This window comes from Macaca nemestrina, chromosome 6, assembly GCF_043159975.1.
Source record: "Macaca nemestrina isolate mMacNem1 chromosome 6, mMacNem.hap1, whole genome shotgun sequence".
In the NCBI taxonomy this organism is placed as follows: Eukaryota; Metazoa; Chordata; class Mammalia; order Primates; family Cercopithecidae; genus Macaca; species Macaca nemestrina.
Window position 1 is genome coordinate 92,778,297 of NC_092130.1, and position 20,116 is coordinate 92,798,412.

At 34.6% G+C, this 20,116-nt stretch overlaps 1 protein-coding gene across 1 annotated transcript in view; it reads left to right on the forward strand.

Annotated features, from left to right (window-relative positions):
• Nucleotides 1-20,116, forward strand: part of LOC105475034 (EGF like repeats and discoidin domains 3) — a 456,215-nt gene that overhangs the window by 166,033 nt on the left and 270,066 nt on the right. The window lies entirely within an intron of this gene.

Sequence of the window (20,116 nt, forward strand, 5' to 3'; positions counted from 1 at the left end):
ATTTATTTTTATTGTCCTCTTTTAACTTATCTCTCTTCCCTGTTATTTCTCCATTTTGTTTCAGTTGTCAATGAAATGAAATCTTTTGTTTGCCAGAAAAAATATACGTTAATTCAGCTTTCACAAGTCCCCATATAATATCATTACCAGGTTCATACTCTTCCAGGTTGGACAGTGTCTCCTTCAAATATATATGTTAATTTCTATAAATTAAATATTTATTTTTCTAATTGGTGATAAGCCACTTCTCAAAGTAATAGTATAAATAATAAAATAAATAGGATTTTTTTCCTGCCAAAAAGTCACAGCATCCTGATTAATAGTTGTTAATGTATGAATTTTGAATTTTAAAATGATAATTTTTTGAACAAATCTATACATGACTTATCTAAAAATGTAAGTTCCTAGTGGATATTACCACTCAATCATACTATTTAGTAAACATTTTTAATGTATTGATATTATATGACAAATGTAGGTTGTTTTAATTCCATAGGCACACAGAGTTGGGTTAATTATAATTAAATAGTTATGATATATTATCATTGTTTATAACTATTTTTAAAGTAAATAATAGATATTTATCTTCAATAACATAGAATGAAAAACATCAGGAAGACAATAAATGAGAAAATTAGGGAGACATTAGTGTTTTATTTGTGTTATAATGCTAAAAAAATATGGATTTCTTCTTTACAATGGAATACAATTGATTTGCCTTATATTTTGAATTATTGAAAGACTGCCTCATTAAAACAGATAATTGATCCCTCCACTTTGTTCCCATGTTACTCAGATTATATTTAATAAAATAAATTTCAGAATGAAAATATTCTTATACTTTAGACAATCACATTCTGTCTTTGGTTATTTCTTCATATGTACCCACATTCTTTTATTTGAACTTCTAAATTGCCTTGCAAATAGCAAGTGCTTAATCAGTGTTTTAAAATGTTGACTCGTAGAGGGGATGCATAATACATCATATCTGCATTTGTAATAGTAGGCATGCATCCCGTTATTGATTGTGAAGCATTGGCTTGTTAATCACTTTCAGTTCTGAATGTTCTGGTAGAATATATTACCCTAAAAGACCATATTTTGTAACATCTGAGTTATGAGGACAGATTCACTTAACATCTGCTTCTTTAGCTACCAGAAGCTTCTTTTTATTTATCCTACTTGAATCTTACATTCAGATATTTAAGCATCTTGTTTTACTGAGTATAAAAACACATCAATGAACTATAGAGAAATTTCTTCAATCTGAGTTATATTTTAAGATGTAATTACAAACTAATGAGATTCACACTTTTAAAGCAGAAACTGCACCCCAAAATGCATCACTTTTAGAAGTGATATATTTAATCTAATTATATTGCTATTGCACAAATAATTTTTGGAAACTACTTTCTTGAAACTTCCTTCTGAATCTGCTTATGGGATTGCAACATCAACTATTATTTTATAGTCTCTGAACTGTGCTACTATATTTATCTGCCTTTGGTCTAATATATATGCCTTTAAAAACAAAGATTTGCAAATATTAAGAATGTGAGGGGGTATGAAATACAGATAAGATTACAACTTTGAAATTAACAACATTCACCTGAACATATGACATGTATTTTTGAAAGGTAAAATCAAATAACACCTTGAAACAAAGTTGTCGGTGATTGCTTTCCTTATTTTGCACAAATCCAATTTTCATTTAGCTTTTATTTAAGTTTTTCAATAGACACTTCATAAACTGACCATAACAATACTTATTTCTATCTCCTTTGAAGAAGAATAAGACATATAAATTTGAATATTGACTACTAAAAATAAACTATATAAAATATAATTAACTATAAGGTGTAGCAAATCAAGTTTATTGTCACAATTTCCTCATTGCTTTTAATTTATTTGGTCTTACTAGCTATAATTTTGAATATTTAGAAATATCATTCATTTATCACAAGGAAATCATTCATTCATCCCTCAAGGAAATCATTTAAGACAGGGCTGGGAATGGAAAATTAGTGGATGGGACCAAAATCACTTAGAAAATGACACAGTAGAGATCTTACAGCTATACAGTAAGTCGGTGGTTAAAACGAATTAAAACCATAACTTATTGTTTTGTTCATATCACCTCAAATAAAAAGCTTGCATTTTATTTTTTCCCTCTTCTCTTGCCTAAGGGGAGGTTTTTAATTACTTTGGCAGTTTTTTAATACTACAAGTGGAACTGAGTTTGGATTTCTATAAAAGTACCTATTAATATTAGATTAACTCATATAATAATGAAAACATTAAAAAGGGAATTTTCAGATATATGTAAATGGTAAAAATATTTTGTTCTTTTTTTGTATAAATTTAAGATATACAATGTGATGTGTTAAATACATATATAGTAAAATGATTACTATAGTCAGAAAAATTTACATATCCATCACCTCATGTTGTTATCTTCATGTGTGTTGTTAGAGCACTGACAATCTACTCTCTCAGCAAATTGCTATTATGTAATACAATATTAGTGTCATGGTACTCATATTGTGCATTAGATCTCTAGGCTTATTCATCCTACATAACAACTTTGTACCGTTTGACTTACATTTCCCCCATTCTTTCTCCCCATCCCCAGTAACCACTATTCTACTCTATTTCTATGTATTCAAATTTTATTTTTTTTAGATTTCATATATAAGTGAGATCATTCAGCATTCTTCTTTCTGTGTCTGGCTTTTTAAACTTGGCATAATTCCTCCAGATTCATCTACATTGTCACAAATGGCAGAATCACCTTCTTTTATAAGGCTTAATAATATTCTATTATGTAAGTTTCTTATCTATTAATCAATGGACACTCAGATTGTTTAAAAGTTGGTTCCTACAAATAATGCTTCAGTGAACATGGGAGTGCAGATATCTGTATGATATTATTTGATCTGGGCATATACCCAGAAGAGGGATTGCTAGGTCATATAGTAATTAGATTTTTAATTTTTTTGAGGAACTTCCATACTATTTTCCATAATGGCTGCACCAGATTACATTCTCACAAAGAGTGTTCAAAGATTCCCTGGACCCTTGTCTTATATAACGTATAAAAATGAACTCAAAATAGATTGAAAACTTATAAGCTCTGAAAACATAAAACTCCTAGAAGAAAAAACTATAGAGGAATAGCCCCTTGACTATGATTTTTTGGATGTCACAGCAAAAGCTCAGGTAGCAAAAGCAAAAACAAACAAGTGGGACCACATCAGTCTAAAAATTTTCTGCACAACAAAGGAAACAATCAAGATAATAAAATGACAGCCTGCAGATTGTGAGAAGATATTTGCCATATATCTGGTAAGGGATTAATATCCAAAATACATAGAAAACTCACATGAGTCAATTGCAAATAGAAAAATAAACCAGTTAAAAAGTGGGCAAAGAATCTGAATAGACATTTCTCCAAAGAAGACATGAGAATGGCAATAGATGTATGATAAGGTGCTCAACATCACTGAGTGAAATTCCAGTGAAGACCATAATGAGATGGCACCTCACACACGTTAGGATATCAAAAAGATAATCCTTTTGACAATCATATTAAAACATAAAAATACAAAAGCCATAGTGTTCTTCATATATTTATAAAGTTAAAATTATTGTAATTTACTTAAATGTAAAGCTGTGTATGTGACGTCTTATCAGTTCATTCCAACTGGTAGTGATGATAGAGATCACTGGACATAGTAGCTGATAAAATATTTATTATGAATTCTGTGATGTCCACAGAGATGAAGAAAATGGTGATTTGGCATACCAATGCAGTCATACATTCACCAGTTCCTTTAAATTTTTAATATTTTAATCATTTAAATTACTAGCTTTGACATTGAAGAAGTATACCTAAGAACAATACTATTTTCATATACAAAGGTTAATAATAGAATATGGGCTAGCAGTAGTAAAGAGTTGAAGCTGTGGTTTTATATTAGCAAGTTAAAAGTCATTCATAAAACAAATACATATTTTGTGTATACACACAGGATACAGAGTGATTAGATATTTTCTCTAACTTTTGAAATATTTAATTTTAGTTCCACAAAAACATCATTTCTGTTTATGGTGAATTTTTTATTTTCTTAACTATGCTACAGATATCTTTCAGATTTCTTTCTCATTTTCTTGTGGAGTTTAATTTGGCATGGCTGACTATGCTCAATTTATTCTATAACTCATGCATTTTGAAAATAAATGATATTTTATCACATTATTTTCTAATGAGCAAGAGTTGTTTGTGCATTCTGATTTTAGTATTTTATTTTCTTGGGGTCTGAAATAGAACTTCACATTCTCATTTTTGTTTGCCTTACATTTGTTACAAATTTATCTCCTGTTTTATACATAAATGCATATTTTCCCTCTAGTGCCTGGAGGAACTTTACTAATTGTTTTATTGAGTATATTCTTGTTCATAAATATACTCTAATCAGGCTCAAATATTAAAACCTAATATATAAAAACCAAAAAAAATGCTACAATATTTAAAAATCAGATAGAAGTAATTATTTGTAGATTCTCAGAGGAACAGGGAAAAAAAATCACTGCTTCTAAAGATGTGACTTTGGTCAGTTTACTAAGACATTAGTGGAAAGACCAAATAGTGCTTACATTTCCTTTTTTTTAAACAAAATTAAGCTTCCTTCTTGATAGATGTGTGATAGTGATGTTTACCTGTGAGACAAATAATTGTAATTTAAGTTCCTGTTATATGTGTTATTTCATATTTTTACTAAAATAAACTTTGCTGTAGAACAGGATCATGGTGCCAGTAGGGACTTTGGAAAATTGTATACACCTCTTTCTCTTTAGACAAGTGGAAGAATTAAACTATCACAAGAGTGAAAAATAGTATCTTTACATCTTGACATACATATCTATGAATGTAGTTGTATAATCCATCATCTTTCCCCCAAACTGTAAAATCAGAGTTAGCATAAACAATTAAAATAATAAAATCTTATTGTTATGTAAAATTTAAATCTCTCATGGTACCGCCTTAAAACCATTATATTTTCAGTTACAGATGTTAATATCTAGCAATACATATATTCAAAAACAGTTATTATGTATTGTGACCTGATTCCTTAGTTCTAGGTAACAGAAAATTCAATTTAATATAGATTAATATAGATTAAATAATAACTCACGCAGAGTTGAGAACAGTTGGCTCAATGATATTACTAAAAGTCTGGTTTCTCTTCTTCTTTTCCAATATTTCTGTTCTATCTTCTGTGGCAGACAATTTATCTTAGTAGTAACACTGGTTTCTCCATGGCTGTAATATGTCTGCCAACAGCTACTGTGGCCATATGCATCCTTATGCACGACCAGAGAGGGCACAAAAATGCTTTCAAGGCAAGAGTCCTGAGATCACTCTGACTGGACAGACTTAGATCCCTTCTGTTTATCTTGAAAAAGTCAGCCAATCAAGATTGTCCCATGGAGTATGAGATTTATTTTAGCTTTCTTTGAAGATTATGAGCTATGTAACTAAGGTGTGGGTACATGAACAAAAATGAGGGTACTCCTTAAGAACAGAATCAGAGAAATGCACACTAGGTGACCAATCAACTAAGCCAATTGGAAATGATGGTTATAACATCTCTTTGTCACTTTAACTACCTTCATGGTTATTTTTCTATACATTGCTATGTTTTTCATCCTATTTTATAAAAACTATGAGACCCTGAGAATCTGATTATTGAAAACTAAATTTGATGTACATCTCAATAATACTAAAATGTATATTCATATGCGCATTGTCATGCATTGTAACTTTTAAAATCCCAGCTTCACCATAGCCTTTATTTTATCTTGTTCTATATAAACATTTTCAAGTGTGCCAAAACTGGATGTGCACTATCTGTACTGAACTGATCTGTATTGAACTGATCTTTTAATTCTTTTAAGTTTTAATTTTAGTGGGTTCATAGTAGATGTATATGTTCATGGGAAATATGAGATATTTTCATGAAGGCATACATTTAGTAATAATCCCATCACAGAAAGTGGGGTATCCATCTTCTCAAGCATTTACCCTATGTGTTAGAAATGATCCAATTATACTCTTTTATTTTTAAATGTGCTATAAATTATTGTTGACTGCAGTTACCCTGCTGTGCTATTCAACTCTAGATCTTATTCATTCTATCTACCTATATTTTTATACTCATAAACCATCCCCACTCCCCACCCCCCTGCCCCCTGTACTACCCTTTTTAGCCTCTGGTAACCATCATTCTATTCTCTATCTCTGTAAATAAGTGCTCCTGTAAATAAGTGAGTATATGCAAAGTTTATCTTTCTGTACCTGGCTTATCTCATTTAACATAATGATCTCCAGTTCCATCCATGTTATTGCAAATGACAGGATCTCATTCTTTTTTATGACTGAATAGTACTCCATTGTTCATATGTACCACACTTTAAAAATCCATTCATCTGTAGATGGACACTTAGTTTGCTTCCAAATCTTGGCTGTTGAGAATTGTGCTGCAGTAAACATGGGAGTGCAGCTGTCTCTTCGATACACTGATTTCCTTTCTTTTGGGTATATACCTAGTAGTGGGATTTCTGGATCATCTGGTAGTTCTGTTTTAGTTTTTTGAGGAAACTACAAATTGTTTTCTGTAAGTGGTTGTACTAAGATACATTCCCACCAACAGTGTATAATACAAGGGTTGCCTTTCCTCCACATCCTCACTGTCATTTATAATAATATTGCCTATATGTTGTAATTTTGATTTGCATTTCTCTGATGATCAATGCTACTGAGCACCTTTTCATAGACCTACTTGCCATTATCATTTGTCTCAAGAATTTTTTAAATTTCCTTCTTAATTTCTTCATTGACTCAGTAGTCATTCAGGAACATTTTGTTTAATTTCCATGTCTTTGTGTAGTTTCCAAAATTCCCCTCATTATTGACTCGTATGGTCTTGGATACTATGCAGAAGAACTCTCAGGATCTCTTCCCCTACTTTCTCCCAAACAAAAGGAGTCTCTCTCTCTGTTCTGAGATGCCTGGAGCTGGAGTAGGGGTGACACAAGCACCTCTGTGGCCACCAACACTGGGATAGCACTGGGTCAGACCTGAAGCCAGCACAGCACTGGATCTCACCCAAGGCCCACAGTAACCACACTGCCTGGCTACCTCCTGTGTTTGCTAAAGGCCTTAGGGCTCTACAATCAGCAGGTGACAAAGCCAGCCAGGCTTGTGTCCTTTGCTTCAGGGTGGCAAATTCCCTCCTGGTCCTGAGGTACTCTCTTCTGCTGTGGCTGAGCTGGCACAGAAGGCACAAGACAAAGTCCTTCCCACTCTTTCCTCCCCTTTCCACAACAAGCAGACTCTCTCCCCATGGCCACCACTGCCCCAGGCTCACAGTGAGTACTGCCTGGCTATAGCCAATGTTCATTCCAGGCCCCAGGGCCCTTCAGTCGTCAACTTGTGGTGAGTGCTGTCAGGCCTGGGACATTCCCTTCAAGGCACCAGTCTCCCCTCTGGTCTATTACAGGTCAAGAAACACTGTCCAAAAGCCACGGCCTGGAATTGGGCTCTCAGGAGCCTGCTTGGTGCTCTGCCCAACTGTGGCTGAGCTGCTACCTAAGCTGATTTTTGGTTCTTATGTTTGCTTTGTTGTGTGGATAGTTGATTTGGTGTTCTTGCAGGGAGGACAATTGGTGGAGGCTTCTATTCAGCCACTTCACTCCGCCTCCACCCCCAATCTTTTCTTTTTAAACTTTAATGATTGGTTTCTATAGGAACAACTAAATTTACTCAGCCTTATTTCTGAGGAACTGCTTACTATAATCCTTCTCTCTCACATTTTAAAAACTGACAAAATTGTTAAACTGCATTGTCTAGAACATTCCTAAGAGTATTAAATACTGTCATTAGTTATGTTAGGTTGATATTATCTTATTAGATATAAAAATGACATACAGCCAAAACACAATAATTTTATCTTTAAAATAGAGAATAACCATTCAAATTTAGTCAAATTTTTAAGCTTGGGAAAAAAGTGACTTAATATTTGTTTATATGTTGCTGCAGCATTAAAAATTCAACTTTTTAAAACTTGTGTTATAATGTTGAAAGATAGTCCTAGAGGTGTAAATCAAATTTTGATTAAATGTCTTTTGAAATTTCGTAATTTTCTTTTCATTTTGAATTATTAATACTTAGATTTCGTGCTGTTGACCTTTAGAATGCTAGAAGACAAGCCAGAAATTAAACCCAAAGTAACACCAAGCACTGGAAAAGCATCAAAGTTAAAAAAGTAATAAAGATACCATTATTAATGGGAATAAAATTATATAAATGGAAAATGATTTAAAAAGGAAAAGAGTTTATCTCTCAGGGTTATACAGTTCTCCAGAGAAACAGAACCAAAAGGATGTGTGTGTGTGTGTGTGTGCATGTGTGTGTAATAGATACATGGGTAAGTAGATTTATTTTAAGGAATTGGCTTATGTGATTGTGAGTGCTGGCAAGTCTAACATGTATAGGGCAAAGAAGCTGGAAATTCAGGGAGGATTTCTGTGTTAGACTCTTGAGGCTCCTCTTCTCAGGGAAATCAGTTTTTGCTCTTAAAGCCTTCAGCTCACTGGATGAGACCCAACTCTTTTAGCAAGGGTCATCTTTTTTACTTAAAGACAACCGGCACTTTGGGAGGCCGAGACGGGTGGATCACAAGGTCAGGAGATCGAGACCATCCTGGCTAACACGGTGAAACCTCGTCTCTACTAAAAAATACAAAAAACTAGCCAGGCGAGGTGGCGGGCGCCTGTAGTCCCAGCTACTCGGGAGGCTGAGGCAGGAGAATGGCGGGAACCCGGGAGGCGGAGCTTGCAGTGAGCTGAGATCCGGCCACAGCACTCCAGCCTGGGTGACAGAGCAAGACTCCGTCTCAAAAAAAAAAAAAAAAAAAAAAAAAAAAGACAACCGATTGTAGATATTAACCACATCGACAAAATGTGTTCACAGAAATATCTATATTAGTATTGGACCAAGAAGTTGGGCACCATAGCCTAGTCAAATTGACATGTAAAATTTAACTATCACAGAGAACCAGAAAAAATATAAACACAAACTATTTTATTTACCAAAGAATGTGTTTCAGAGAAAATAGATTGAACATTATTTCCAATGTTTAATCACAATTAATGTTGGCCTCTATCTGTGCAGACTTAGACTTAGAGGTTTCTTTAATTTCTAGTCCTCCCTGCATTAGCTGGATTCATCTTTAAGAGCATCTCCATTTGCCTGAATAATTTTTTTTTGGCTGTCCTTGGATTTACTCCAATGTTAAATCTTACATGAGTATGGAGAGGTATTTACTTACTATTATGGAGATTTCCTGGCTCAGGGAAGACATTCAACTTTCTGGATAGGATGGATAGGATAAAACGCCATGGGCCTTCAGGTCTGCACCTTCAGGGGCTTTTGTCTTCTGACAAATAGCTGTCTACTGTCTATGAAGTATTTTCTTTCTACAAGTTAACTTTTCCTCCTCTGTAAAATGGGACAATAAGGGCACCCACCTTAGAGGTTTGCTGTAAAGATCGCACTCAACAATACACGTAAAGAGCTCATCGCAGTGTTGCTCATGCTGTAATAGGGACTGCACAGGAAATCTAAGCTACTATTTTTCCTGTCATTATTCTCTTTGCTGTTTGCCGTATTAATATTGTAATTTTGATTATGTTTTTTTTTTTTTTTTTTTTTTTTTGAGATGGAGTCTCGCTGTGTCTCCCAGGCTGGAGTGCAGTGGCGTGATCTCGGCTCACTGCAAGCTCCGCCTCCCGGGTTCACGCCATTCTCCCGCCTCAGCCTCCCAAGTAGCTGAGACTACAGGCACCCGCCACCTCGCCCGGCTAGTTTTTTGTATTTTTAGTAGAGACGGGGTTTCACCATGTTAGCCAGAATAGTCTCGATCTCCTGACCTCGTGATCCACCCGCCTCGGCCTCCCAAAGTGCTGGGATTACAGGCTTGAGCCACCGCGCCCGGCCTGATTATGATTTTTTTATTCCGTCAATATGCAGAGGCCTCTCTGTAGAGTATTTTGCTTAATTTTCACAGTTAACAAATACTGCATATATAGAATTTAAAGAGGAGAACACTAAATATTAAAGCGTATGAAGAAATATGTGCAAGGTTACGTAGTAAGCAAGTAACAGAATCAGGATTCAAGTTCAAGCTTCTCTGGAAAAACTGGTGCTTATCTTACAGCAGCAAACTCAGCCTTTTTATTCATTTCTAAAGAGTTTTAAATGTCATATATTTCTTGTAATTGTAAAAGTTATATAGAGTTATTCAACTTTTTGTTATGCATATATTATAAAATTATACATTATAATATGTGCAAAACTTTATATATTATTTTAAATGCCTCTCTGATCACTACAGCAGTTTATGAATCACATAAACATTGTGGAAAAGAATAAAATAGGAAATGAAAATCTCCCTGACTGCCTTCATCCATTTTACATACTTGCATTAAAAATATATATTCTGCCTTAATCTAGCTCCTCTTACAGGCTTCGTGTCAATGGCTTAAGCCAAAATCGTTAAGGTCTATTTTGATGACACCCTCTCTCTACATTTAGTCCGCCAGGTCTTTTTAGCTTCATTTTAAAAATATATCCAAACTCTAAAAAAATAGTCCAAGGCAGCATATTCTCACTCATGGATTTGCTGGTACTCTAGGCCCCTCTTCAGTCTCTTCTCAAAAAAGCTGGCAGCTTGATTCTTTTACAAGGCTGTGAGCACCCATCATTAGTTATTAGTCATTAGTTATTATGACTCTTCTGCCCAGGTCCTCTAGTACCTCTCGTCTGGCCCTGATGAGACATAAACCCTGGACACATTGTTCTTATAGGCAGGGCTTGGCACTCACAGGTGGGTTGCCTGAAGGACTTCTCTTGCATGTATCTGCATGACTACTCAGTCACATCCTTCATGTCTTCACATGAAGGTGCATTCTCAGAGAGACCTTCCTTTGTCTCTAAAAAGTTCACATGTTCTCCACTTTGACAGTCTTTTGCCTGCATATGTTTAATATTATTAATGTTGTTTTTAAAATATCTGCCCATCTTACTTATGTAACTTATTTATTTCTGTCCAGGCTAAATATAAACTCCTAAGGGCTGGCATATTTTTTGTCTATATTTGTTCATGACTGAATCCCCTCCTTCTAGAACAAGTGTTTGATACGTAGTAGATGCTTCATAAATATTTGTTGTATGTTCAAATTAATGAATAAATTAAGCCATACAGATTTTATGCTGACTTTATTGCATTATTAACTCAAGAACACACATAGGGCCAGGTGCGGTGGCTCATGCCTATAATCCTAGCACTTTGGGAGGCCAGGGTGGGCGGATTGCCTGAGCTCAAGGAGTTCGTGACCAGCCTGGGCAACACAGTGAAACCCCGTCTCTACTAAAACATAAAAGAAATGGCCAGGTGTGGCAGCGTGTGTCTGTAGTTCCAGCTACTCCAGAGGCTGAGGCAGTAGAATTGCTTGAACCCGGGAGGTGAAGGTTGCAGTGAGCCGAGATTGCACCACTGTACTCCAGCTTGGGTGACATAGCAAGACTCCATCTCTAAAAAAAAAAGAAAAAAGATCACACTTACTTCTTCCTTATAGGATGATACAAAGAGAGGGATGATGATAGATATATTTGCAAATAGATGAAATAAATAAAAGGAGAATCCCAATAATTTGATAAGAATATTAAAGATGCTATAAATTACAGGCAACTGTCCTTGTCCATGGGTTTCCCATCTAGGGATTCAAACAACCATATATTGAAAATATTTGAACACAAAAGACAATAAAATAATACAAAATATAAATAGGAAACAATAGAGTGTAACAACTATTTACATTGTATTAGGTGTTAGAAGTAACCTAGAGACGATGTGAAGTGTGGGGGGAGATATACATAGGTTATATGCAAATGTTATGCCATTTTATATAAGATACTTGAACATCTGAGGATTTTTATCTCCCTGAGGGTTCCTGGAATCCATCCCCCACAAATACTGAGGGACAATTGTATTATTTAAATTCCTTGGCAGAAAAAATCCATTACATTGATCTTTGTTTTTCTGCTTTTGCTGCAGTAGAAGAAAATTACTTTTGCTTAGTAATTCTTTCAGTGTGGTGTTGTAACAATGGCAATGATTTAGCCATTGTTAGTAATCACTGGCAGGAAACCGCAGCAGTGATTTTAAGACATCTCAAATATGATAACCACCATCATCTAATGCTGGGTATGGGTAAAAGAGTCAGAAAGGTTAAGGGAGGTGGTGGATCAGAGGACAGCACTGGTCATGCAGGGGGAAGGGGCAAGCCTGCACATCCACTTGGCTTCCTAAGTTTGAGGTCCACAAGGAATTAGGAAAGGATCTGCAATTTCTTTATACAATAACTACCTCATTATTGCATTGTTATTCATGTCTCATTAAGCTCACAGACATCTTCAAGTAATTTATTTTCAAGATTACATGGAGAGAATTTTTTAAACCTTTAAGTAACATATTTAAAAATAAAATAAAACATACCTGGGTATAGTGTTCTTATGAGATACCTTTTTTTAAGAAAATATATTTATTTGAAGTAGATCTTCAACTGCTAGAATTCAACAAGATTTAGATATGTTTCGTATCTATTCACCTGTTTTGTTCTTTCTTTAGATGTAAATCTAAATAAAAAAAAATCTAGGGTTTTAATCCAGTTTTTAAAATGTTACAACATTATTGGTTGCTTTTAAAGCTTTGCTAGAAGCTCTTGAAAAAGAATGAGCTATACATTTCTCAATAATAAAAACAAAGAATTAATACCACTGTACAGATTAGCCAATGGTTTTTGCCAAAGCTTGAGATGTTCTTTAAAGGACAACTTAAGACTGAGGACCTTTGAAACTATTACATTTCATAATTTAGTGTTTAAATGTGTCAGGAGAAATTGTGCAAGTACTCAGCTACTAAGTAAAATGAAACTAAAATAAGACAAATTATAAACAGAATGGTTAGGGATTTATTTTTTCCAGAAACATTTTAGCATTCTGCATCTTTGTTGTCTATCTTAACACAAGGAGTTAGTTTTACTAAGTCTTATTTATAAGATCATCAAAAAAACACTGAAAACACTGATCAATGTTAAGTTCCTACAGAATGATAATCACCAGCCTGATATTCTGTAGCCAGAATGCTCAAGCAAGTTGTCGTACTTTTAAAATTTCTGAGAATTTATAGAGCTGTTAGAAGAGGAAGATTAGCATATTTTTAAGTTACTTGAATTTTCAAACTGTGATTTTATTTATTTATTTATTTATTTTTGTCTTCTCTATTTGTTTCACCAAATGACTCTAGTGTTCTCGGACACTTTGGTGGGTAGTGGTAGGTTAAGAGTTAAAACTATTAATTCACACTTAATTGTATTCTTATTCTGGAAATGACAGAACCAATAAAAACTGTTCCCTTAAGGCATTCTTTCCTTCCCCTCCATGAAACCTGTGCCTGGTTTTAATATCCTATCACATCCATGCTTCTTCTCTCTAGGAGGCAGGGCAGTCTCCTCTATTCCAGGTCACACATGTTGTGCTTATTCTCACCCCAAAGCTTTAATCCAGGCTTGTCTATCTGGAGTGCGCTTTCCTTTCCCTTTCAGATCTCTGCAACGTATCCAGCCTTTTACACACCTCTCATCTTAGATCTTCTGTTTCCTGTAACCCGCATTGATTTCTCACTTTGCAGTTCTCACTTGTGTATCTGTTAGGAATGTTTTTCTGTGGTAGGTAACTGAGAAGTGACTGGGAAGGAGTCCATTCTCTGTGAGATCCCAGAATCTCCACTAATTTCTCCCAAATAAATCATATTTCTGTGAGTATGAAAGAAGGAATAGAACAGAGGTTGGAGAAGCAGTCATTTCTATCCCTACAGGGATTTGAATTCCTTCATTATGTACTGGATGCGATTGGAATGGTATCTTCACCTGTAATAGGAACTCATTCTCAACTGGACTCTTCCTTCCATTGCATTTCCAGCAATGCTGAAGACAGAATCAGGGATCAATACCTGTGCAGTATCAATAGATAAATACCCATAAAAATAACATCATGCTCTTTGGGATCATACAGCAACAGAGAGAGAGAGAGAGCAAAGTCACAGTGGAGAGAAAGAGAGAGGAAGAGAGAGAGAGAGCGCAATCAAAAGAGCACAGCAGTTTCAATTATACAAAATATGGAAACTGTGTTGTAGGATCCTTATGTAGACACCATACCCATTTGGATCTGTGCAAATTACAGTCATGTCAGTCACATTTTCTGATTTATATCATCTTCTAATCGCTTTGACTGTCTACAGCTGTATTCGTTTCCTGAGACTGCGCTAACAAATTTCCACAACCTCTGTGGCTTAAAACAACACTCATTTAATTCTCACAGTTCTGGAGGCTAGAACTCTGAAGTCAAGGCATAATCCAGGCCATGCTCTCTCTGAGGGTTCTAGACGAGAATTTTTCCTTGTCTCTTTTAGTTTGTGTTGGCTGTGGGCATCCCTTGACTTCACTGACTTGTGACCTCTTCACTGCAATTTCTGCCTCCGTCTTCACATCACCTTCTCCACTTTTGTCGGTGTCTTTTCTCCTGTTTCTTAGAAGGACACTTGTTATTGGATTTAGGGCCCATCTGGGTAATCTAGGATGATCACATCTCAAAATCCTTTCCTTAGTTCATTTGTGTTGCTGTAAAGAAATACCTGAGGCTGGGGAATTCATTAAGAGGTTTATTTGGCTCATAGTTCTGAAGGTTGTACAAGAAGCATAGTGCTGGCATCTGTATCTGGTAAGAGCCTCAGACTACTTCTATTTATGGTGACAGGCAGAGGGGAGCAGACATTACAGGGAGAGAAAGGAGAGGAGAGACAGGAGGAGGTGCTAGTCTCTTTTCAACAACCAGTTATCCCAGATACGAATAGTGAGGACTCACTCCTGCACACCAAGCCATTTATGAGGGATCTGCTTCCACATCCCAGACACCTTCCACCAGGTCCCACCTCAACACTGGACATAAATTTTAACATGAGACTTGGCATGGCCAAATAAACCATATCTAAACCATAGAAGTCCTTAAAATAAGTACATCTGTAATGAGACTTTTTCAGGTAATGTAATATTCACATGTTCCAGGGATTTGAACATGAATATATTTTGGTGGTGGGGGAGAGGGCAGAGCACCATTCAAGCTACTACAATAGCAACAGTAGTTGTACTAAATAAATGTGCAATGAATTAGGTTGGCTCTGCCAAAATATTTTTAAGTAAATAAACATATTGTATAATGAAATATTTATAAGGATGGTGGAATATTTACTTTTGCAGCCCTCAAATTTTGCATTTCTGGATGAAAAAGTGATTATAAAATATAATGATGAAATCATAGTCTATTCAATGAAAAAGGATAGATATCATACATAAAGCCTAAAGATATTTTCAAAACCTCAGCCAATACAGTTCAGTAAGGATGGAGCTAACTTTGATTTCAGTGGAAACTCTGTGTGTTCTAAGAAGTGAGTTATGGGTAAAAATTTAGGCAGCAACTATAATTTATATTACTTTAAACTTATATATGCTTATATATATATATTTTTAATTCTGGAGAGAGGTAAAACAGATAAGCAATATTTTAAGCACATTATAAGGTCATTCCTTTTTATTTTAAAGAAGCAAAAGTTATATTCACAAATTTATTCTTAAATATTTTAACATAGTTTTATAATTACTTGATGTTATACAGTTTGTCCAACTTTAATTCTAGATTTATTTATTTATAAAAGCAATAAAATATACAAAACATGAGATTACAAAAAACTAAAATACACTTATTTAATCCAGTCAGTTTAGAGTAACACAGCATTCTAAAACATAAAATTAAACCTTACTTTATTTTCATTTCAGTATTATCAGTTATTAGCAGATAAAATCAACTCATTATGGATTATCTGTTTTGAATGAACAACAAATATTTACTGTAGTCGATAAAAACAATGATTTGTCCAAATTCGTTTTAGCAATTTGGAAGCCAAATTTTAATTTTGTTATTTCGAACACATGAACTTTTAAACTTTTACTATTTAAATTTTTGTTTTAATGCTAATTTTAACCTGTAAAACTTGTTGTTAAGTGAATATACTTTTCATACTTTGAAAATTTTCTTTAAAGAGGATAGTGATAAAGGGTGAATTAGAATGTGCTTTGAAACAAGTCTAAGCTCTTTCCAGATTCGGGTAACAAGAGCCAAGTGTCTCAGTGTGATATAGAAATGACCCCTGGGAAATCATCATGTTTAGTAACTTAATGGATAGAACAGAAAATGCCAGTAGATTGCTGTGAAAAATATGTCAAGGAAACATTTTTACAGAATTTATTTCATTTTATTTACCAGTGAACTGGATACTCAATAAATTTGTGTATTTCTATTGCTCAGTGTTACAGCACTGCCAACTTTTCTACCCCATTATTGATATAAGTTGAGAATAGCCTTTCTGTTCACCATCTGTCATGAAAGAGTCAAGATTTTCAAGTCGACACAGATTATTTACATGATTTTAAATATTTTGTCTATTGCACATTTCATATCACTTCTGTCATAGAGATATGGAGTCTTTCACAATGACACATCTGGCTTCATTGTTTTTCTGGCTTCTTATCACATGACTGTCCATCATTATTTTTATTTGTTATTTAAATGTTTCTAGTTTATTTAATGTATTTTAGGGGCGTCTAAAATCCACACAGAAAAGTGGAATATATATTGGTACAAACATATATATATATATAAAATTAGAAAGTTACTATTTATTTTAGCCTGGCATGGTAGCTAACAGCTGTAATCCCAACACTTTTGAAGGCCTAAGCGGAAGGATCACTTGGACCCAGGATTTTGAGACTAGCCTGGGCAACAAGGTGAGACCCTATCTCTACAAAAAAAAAAAAAGAAAAAAAGAAAAAAATAATTATCCGGGGCATGGTGGCATGTGCCTGTAGTCCTAGCTACTTGGGAGACTGAAGCTGGAGGATTGCTTGTGCCTGGGAGATCAAAGCTATGGTGAGCTGTGATTGCATCACTGTGCTCCAGTCTGGGCAACAGAGCAAGACTCTATCTCAAAAAGAAAAAAAAAAAAAAGTTACTATTTTAGTTATCAAGGCTGCTTACAGGAAACATTACATTTAAAAATTATACAAAAACAGCATTTCGTTTTTAGGTCATGTGGCTTTTTTTTTTGTTTGTTTGTTTTTTTAATATTGGCCTTGGGCCAATTAACTTATGCTTATAAGTGGGCATAATTGAAAGAAAATTTTAAGAACTATTTTGAGATCACTAATAGGTTACTTCAAAGTGGATGGAGCAGAAGACTTTGAAGGATAATGACATCACAGTCATAAGGAGCCTGCTGAATATCCGAGTTAATTGGAACTCAAGCAGAGAAGGGATGAACAGGTTGTACGTATACCTAGATATGGAAAATAATTGGATAGTGCCTAAGAATGGGCATTTGATAGGCATGAAAATTTTATAATTTTTAAAAAGTGAAATAAATTTTTATTTAAATAAAGAAAAGGCTGGATATCAATGACATGGAACTATATTATAAAAATGTTAATTATCTTGATGGCAGAAATTCAATTTTATTTTTAATCTACATTTGATGAGAATAAAGGAAAAGTAAATAATATCTGTGCTAATTATAATCAGAGTAGACAATGTTCAAAATATTTTAATTTTAAAATTGGCTGTGTCCTGTTTTTAGTTTTGAGGGATATACAGTGGACATTATTCCCTAAAGTATTTGAGAGTAAATTTGACTAACTATAAATCATAGTTTTTACTTGGAAACTGACAACAACTTTCTAATGAAAAAATTAAATTAATTCTGATTATGTTGGTTAAGTTTGTTCACTAAATGATCAATAAATGTTGTAAACATTCTTCACTTAGGTGAAGTTGTATTTGAAGTTTTGCTTTCACTAGCTTTTTAAGAATAAAAGTAATACAAGTACAAAACAACAAAAGTGGAGACCCCTGTGGGACAAATAGGTAAATCAAACGCTGTTTTCTAATAATAGAATCAGTACCTGCAAGAATCGTTGATTGCTAAGGATTGGCAAAAGCATATAGTAGTCCAAAATTTTTTTTTTAAATGTTTCTACAGATGTGATATATACCTTTGTTACTTAAAATGTTGCCTCTCTTCGGATATAGTTAATAGAAAAAGTGCAAATATTTTCTCTTAAGTAATTTTTCCTTAGAGAAATGTTGACATTTTCTAAAAGTAAAGAGTATTGTCTTATTATGAGTCTAAAAATGAGATAAGCCCTTGACCTAAAGTTCTTAACTGCCACTTGTGTGAGAACAATGCTTCCATTATATTACAGATTTTATAATAGTCACTCACCTATGTGACCTTTCAATTAAATTATTGGAGCTCATTCTAATTCAGGATTTCCCTGAAGATCACTTGAATGTTCATCCCGTTCAGAGGTTCCCATGCATCTCATTAAACATTATGACCCATCAGGAACGTGTGTTGCTGGCACACCAACATCAGCCCTGAGATTCCGATTGCTTTTGAGAGCAATCTGTGGAATTAATTTACCTGTATGACTTAGTCGTGTTAAGGGGTTCATTCAACATCTGTTGGGTCATCTTTGCTGGAGACTTTTTCTATCTGAAGAAATTTAAAAAGTATTCCTAATGATACTTAATTCTTTGGATTCTAATTTAGGCAAACATGAGGTGTAGTGCTCATAAAATGCCTCATCTTTGAGATTTGTTCAGTTTAACAGCCTACAGAATATCAATATATCAGAAATGAAGTAATTTTCAGCTTTTGCCTCTCAGAAGTTATCCATTTGGAAGCAAAATTAAATAGTTTGAAGATGATTAATCTAGTTAGTTTTCTCTGGAGCATTCAACATGAACAACAATCCGTTACTTCTTGATATTTTCCCCGTTGGCCTCACGGCACCTATTGTTGGGATCCGTGTGTTCCCTAAACAAAGGAATGAACACACAAGACAACACAGGATGAGACAAACATGGCAGCCACCCCGAACGACACGCTCTGCTTTATTTTATGCAGTCATTTGTGGAATGTTGCCAAGTCACAAGACACATTGTTGTTTTTCTGACTGTTCCTGACTTTCTGGATTTTGAAGATGTTTACACATAAATCAGCCCCCAGGGTCTGCTGTTTGCAGCTGGCTCCTTTGTCCTCCCTGTTTGCAGGGAAGGAATGCCCTGCTTCATTTGCAAGAGCAGGACTTATCGGGAACGTCTTGTTTGCGAGCACGTAGTCCTCTACACCTATTCTCTGTCACTTGGTTGTAAAAATGTCTGTTCCTATTTAGTGTCCTGTTTCTTTTGCCTGACCCTGAATATAGTCTTCCTTGTCTCCTTGTCTGTTTCCTCTATAATATCTCTCAGGCTTTATTTGTTCCTTTATGGATAGTACCGCCAAATCTGGGTAGCTTAATCTCTTAGAGTGCCTCATTTCTTCCAGTGGAATGGTAAAATTATAATCATTATAGGAGATATTATATGTAAAAGACTTAGAAGAATTACCAGTTCATAATACATGTGAGACTGCTTTCTCTTCTCTATATCCCTGACCTCCCTCTTGAATTTCAGACTTTCATTTTCAGACATCAGCTAGATACAGCTAATGGCCTCAGGGCAAAAATAAATATTCTTAACTTGTTCCCTCTGCTCTCAAGTATTCTCTAAATAAATGGCATTACAATTTATCTGCCAGGTGTAAAACATCCAAGCCATCTTTATTTCCACTCTTTTCTTTCCCGTTACCTTCTGCACCCATTTGGTTCTTGTCTACAATATTATCAGGTCCACTCCCCGCTATGTACTTCTCACTGATATCCCATAGTACTAAAATTTTGTGTTTGCAAAAACTTTGCTTAGCTCTCTATAGTTTAAAAAGATATTATGAAATGAATACATCACACTCCTATTAATCTTTTCTTGCTGAGTCAGTCAAGATGA